The sequence below is a fragment of the Nylanderia fulva genome, unplaced genomic scaffold, assembly GCF_048542155.1.
Source record: "Nylanderia fulva isolate GAGA-0341 unplaced genomic scaffold, ASM4854215v1 Scaffold385, whole genome shotgun sequence".
In the NCBI taxonomy this organism is placed as follows: domain Eukaryota; kingdom Metazoa; phylum Arthropoda; class Insecta; order Hymenoptera; family Formicidae; genus Nylanderia; species Nylanderia fulva.
This window is the reverse complement of record NW_028190461.1, coordinates 23,115-28,957: the sequence shown is the minus strand read 5'-3', so window position 1 is coordinate 28,957 and position 5,843 is coordinate 23,115.

The following is a 5,843-nucleotide window of genomic DNA, read 5'->3' as shown; positions in this document are numbered from 1 at the left end:
TAACAAAAAAACCCGGCTATGTAAAATCACAAAGCTAGATTTTGGTAAATTTTTCTATTAACAAATCAAGATTCTCATTTAATTTATCAGTGTCGCTATGTAAATTTAAACTATTCTTCTGACGTTTTATGTGGATCATTTCGGATATCAAACGTTTACCTAAAAAAGGCTCCTCGTCTAAGACTTTTACATCCTCCCAATTAAATTCATGGTTCAATAATCTATGTTCCGATATGACTGATAATTGTGACGCGTTTCTTTTTATGTTGTTGCGATGTTCTTTCATCCTAGTTTTCAACAATCTACCCGTCTGCCCTACGTACGACGCATCACAATCCATACAATCAATTTTATAAACTACATTATTATGGAGTTCCCTTGGTAACTTATCCTTGTGTACTTTAATGAATTTACGGAGACTGTTAATTGCCGTATATGATGGAGTGACATCCAAATCACGTGTAATGTCCTCGATTCTCTTCGATACATTATTAATATACGGAATATTAAAGTACGAAACTTTTTTCTGCGTTGGAATCTTGTCATTGCATATATTTGCTCTATTGTTATGCAACTTATTATTATAGCGGAAGAACAACTTTTTTAACCGCGCTTGCAAAGTATGAAATATCAAATTGAGAGGATAATTATTAGACAAAAGAACTCCAATCATAGACTCAAAGTTATCTTTATGGAATTTCGGATGAGATAGCCAAAAAACTCTATCTATGAGGCTGATAATGGTGCCCTTTTTATGACAGAGAGGATGCTGCGATTCAAAATTTAAATATCTACCTGAATACGTCGGCTTATGAAACAAATCGAACTCAATGCTCCCATTATTTATAATAATGGTGACATCTAAAAAATTCAATCGGTTGTCAACCCCCTCCTCCATGGTGAACTGCAATCTAGGATGGAAAGAATTGAAAGTGTTTAAAACTATTTTAAGCATGGAGGGTGGGGCCGCCAACGCGATATCGTCAACATATCTAAAATAAAATGGAAATAACAATGGAATCGCAGCAATCGCTCTACTCTCCAAATCTTGCAACGTGATATCCGCAATGATCGGTGAGAGGGGGGAACCCATAGGTGTGCCAAAAGTCTGTTGATAACATACATTATTAAACATAAAATAAGTCGAGTTCATAATAAAACGAATTGCCAATAAAAATTCATCTCGTGGAATAATACACTCTTTTTCAATATACCCCCATCTGTTAATTAAACTATCAATAGCCATATCCAATGGTACGTTGGTGAACAATGATGCAACATCTAGTGAAACTAGCTTCACATCACTATCCACACATAAACCATTTAATTTGTTCACTAATTGAAAACTATCAGAAATAGCCGAATCAGGTTTCGGAATTGCCTTATATATTATCTTATGTAAAAATTTTGCCAAGTAATAAAGAGGTGTATTCCTAGATGACACGATGACACGTAAAGGGCAATTCGGTTTATGCACCTTCGGCAGACCATACGCTCTCGGTAAAACCCCGTCCGTGCAGTTCAGGGATTTATATGTTGTTGAAGAAATGTAATTCTTCGTTTTCCATCTCATTAAAATTCCGTGTAATTGATTAATTAAGTTCCTAGTCGGATCTTTTTTAACAACAGTATAAGTATCCCGGTCAGCCAACAAATCACACATTTTGTCCATGTACATATCTTTATTCATCGCAACCGTGATATTACCCTTATCCGCCTTCATAAATAAAATATCGGGATTGTCTTGGATGAATTTACCCGTCAATTTGTAAGCCTTACAAAAACTATTTTTTGCGTGAGCTTTTTCTGACATAGAAATATGGAATTTATTTATTATGGGAAAGGCTCTACTTCTGACTGCAGATCGTTTTTCCACAGGGAGTTTAAAAATATTTTGTTCCATATTTTTCAACAACTCTATGGTGGTTTTATCTTTGTCAAATACTGGCAGACAGAAATTCTCTCCTAACCGCAACAAATCTCGAATTTCATACGGTATCGATACAGATGATAAATTTAAAAACCATTTATCTCTTTTGTCAGCAACATCAGGATTTAAAGAAACAAAGGAAGTCGGGCTCAAGGAAACGCTGAGAGACTGAGACGGCCCTGACTCACATGGCCTTGAAGAAAATTCTTTCGTACACGTATAATAATATTGGATAGGACAAATATTCCTATTATTGAATTTATTTTGTTTATCTAAGAGCCATCTAAATTTATCATCCAGTCGAACCCGCTCCTTATTATAAAAATAATGTAATGATTTGCTTTGCTCACCGAAAAACCCATCACAATAAAACACTGGGAGATCTATCATGATGTAACGAACGAGTTCATAAATATCTAATCTGACTTTGTGCCTCTGTCTATGAGCATCATAAATTTCATTTCTTAAAATGTCTTTGATAGTACGTCTTATAATAAATTTGTGTTTCAATACAGACTTATAATGATATAAATTATTAGCATAACGAGAAAGAAACATCAGATGAGACGGTGTAACATCCTGATTTAAACAATCTTTTAAAAATTTGATTCGCAAGTTTAATCTAATCAGACTCTTGTTTAATTTGATCCAATCCTTCAAATGTTTGACCGCGCTCCAATTAAAACTGTGTCCAACAAATTGGAAGAAATTCCTCAACGGACGCATTATTACAGCCAGCGTAAATTCAATATAAAAAAACTGTTAATCTCGGCTCGAATTATTGTGTTACAATAAAAATAAAATATCGACGGCAATCGGAGCCTATGCGGATGACATGCACAAAATTAATAAATTAAAATGAGATCTCAAATCAAACTCATTTATTAAATTCTAAACGTTTCGACCCACTTCGGGTCTTCTTTAGTAGCTGCAAAATACAAAGAAACAAAAATAGAAGATAATCGGTACAATCAGAAAATTATAAAACTCGTATACATACAATCCGCAAATAAATTAAGTATCATTCTCCTCCCTATTCAAACCGTCCGGCCGTCGGAGTGTCTCCCTAACGGTGACCATCGTCAGGAAGGAAGCAGAGCCGTGACTCCCTTACCAACACTAATCAACATGGTATAAATTAAACGTAGAACAATTCACAAGAATTAAAAATTAAAAACCGGGAAGAACACTCACCCGACAGAAAACAAGAAAAAACATGCTAAAGTGACCATCACAAAAAGACTGTGGGGATTTACCTCACACCCCCAAACTTAACCAAAAAACAAATAAAAAATAAAATTAAAAAAAATAAAAAAAACAACAAAATAATGGGCACCAAGAAAAATCACCAATCCCAAATTTCTTAAAGACAAAGGATTTTCCCCAAGGGAACTCCAATAATGTAGTTTAAAAAAATTGATTTAGGGGTTGGGGGGTCGGAGGGCAAGGGGTAATTTTTAAAAATGGGATGAAAAAACATCGAAACAAAAAAAGAAAGCCCACAATTACAGTCAATGGAAACATAGATTTTGAACCATAATTTTTTGGGGGATGAAAAACTTAGACGGGACCTTTTTTGGAAATTGATATCCGAAATGATCCACAAAAAAATCAGAAAATTTTTTTAAATTTACATCGAACTGAAATTTAAAGAGAATTTGATTTGTTAAAAAAAAATTTTCCCAAAAACTGTTTTGTTTTTACTACCGGGTTTTTTTTTTAAATTTTTTGGTTTTGGTCCCGTTTATTTAGTTTTTTTATTTTTTTTTTTTTTTTTATTTTTTTTTTTATTTTTTTTTGCTATTGTTTTGATTTGGGGAAGAAACCGCACAGTTTTAGGTGATGTTCCGGAGCTCGTCTTCTCCTGTTTTTGTGGGGGAGTGTTCTTCCTTTTTTAATTTTTATTTGTAATTGTTCTACTTTAATTTATACCATTTATTGGTTTTTTGGTAAGGGAGTCACGGCCTGTTCCTTCCTACGATGGACCTTAGGGAACCCCGAGGGCCCGGACGGTTTGAATGGGGGGAGGAAAAGATACAATTTTTTGGGATTGTAGTTACGAGTTTTAAATTTTCTGTTGTACCGTTTATCTTCTTTTTTGTTTTTTTATTTTTGGCACTGAAAAGCCCCAAAGGGGTCGAAACTTTTTAAATTTAAAAAAATTTTTTTTTTAAAAATTTTTTTTTTCCCCATGTTTTAAAAAACTGCGTGTTAGTTCGATGTTTTTTTGGCAGCCACGCTTTTTTGGGGAAAAAATTGTATTTTTCGGTTTTTTTTTTTTGGGGGCTTTAGCCCGGGGCGCGGGCCTGCGGTGGGATTACATAGTGTACACGAAACGTTTCTTATCGAAAACCCCCTTTTGCGAGGATTTTATCCCCCCCTTTTCCCGGGCGGTTTCGGGGGGTCGGGCAAAAAGGTAGGTCAATGGCCGCCCGGAGCCGCGGATACCAAAATTTTTGGGGGAAAAACCCTGGGCCTATGGGAATTTCGAACGCGATAGATATACCCCAAAATTCGAATTCCCCCCCCCCCCAAAAAAATTGGGAAAAACGGAAAGGGTTTTAACATTGCCCTCCGAAAAAAATTTTTTTTAAAAATCAAAAACGGGGGGACGTTGGGGGGTTTCTTTGGGTGTACATTCCCAGTTTTTTTTTTAAAGGCCTTGCGTATCGGCCTGAACTTTAAAAAAAGGCCCGGGCCCGGGGTATACCTCGTTCGAAAAACAAACCCCTTCAATGTTTTTTAAAATTAAAATTTTTTTCGAAATGTTTTAACGGGGCGCCCCATGAACCCCCGGGGGAAAAGGGGAAAAAACCCCCGGGGGATCGATTCCGAAAAATTTTTTAAATAAAACTATCGCAAAAAATTCTAAAATTTTTTGGGGCCAAAATAACAAAAAAAAATTTTTTAAAATAAAACCCTAAATTTCGCCTATTTTTCGGGGGGAAAAAATGGGCTCCAGCCCCCCCCGGGGGGTTGGGGAAAATCCCCCCGGGGATACGGTGCCCCCGGGGTTTAAAGGAACTGAAAAATTTTAGTGCGCGGCGGAAAACGTGTGTCTTGAAATTTTTTCCCAAAACGCCCCCCAATTTTAAAATTCCCTGGGAAAGACCCCTTTTCCGGGGTCAATAAAAAAAATTTTTTTTCACTTTAAAAAATTTTATTTTCCCCAAGGGAAAATTTTTATTTTTTTTTTAAAAAAAAATCGTTTAATTTTTTCGGGAACCACTAAAAAACCCCTTGTACAAAATCGAAACCCCCCGTTTTTGAAAAAAAATTTTTTTAAAAATTTTTATTTCTTTAAAAATTTTTAAAACCCCCCTTCGAAAATTTTAAAGGGGTTTTTTTCCCTTTTTTTGGGGGGCAGAAATTCGTTTTCCCCCTTTGGAACGCTGGGGTATGTCCTCGAAAAAAAAATGCCCCCCCCGTACCCCGGAAAAATTTTTGGAAAAGACTGGGGGAAAATAAAAAAATGTTTTTTTGGAAATTTAATTTAAAAATTTTGGGAAGGGGGCACCCCCCCCTGTCCCCCGGGGTGGGGGGGCAATGATGGGGGGACCTTTGTTCGTTTTTTTAAGGGGGTTTTTTTCCCAAAATTTTTAAAATTTTTTGGGGGGGGAAAAAATTTTAAAACCCCTGTCGGGCTTAAAAAATTTCCCAAAAGGGGAAAACATTGGCTTTAAAATTTTTTTTTAAAACGGGAAATTGCAAAATTTTTTAACCGTTCGGCAAACCCCCACGCAATCGCCCCTACGGGGGGAATTTGTACCGGAAAAGGGAACTGTCGAAAAAAACCCACCCCCCTAGTAGGGCGATGAAAAACCCACTTGAGGGGTTTTTGTTTTTTTTGGGATTTTTTTTTTTTTTCCCAAAACACACCGGGGGTCGGGGTACACTACAAAGGGAGCCCCCC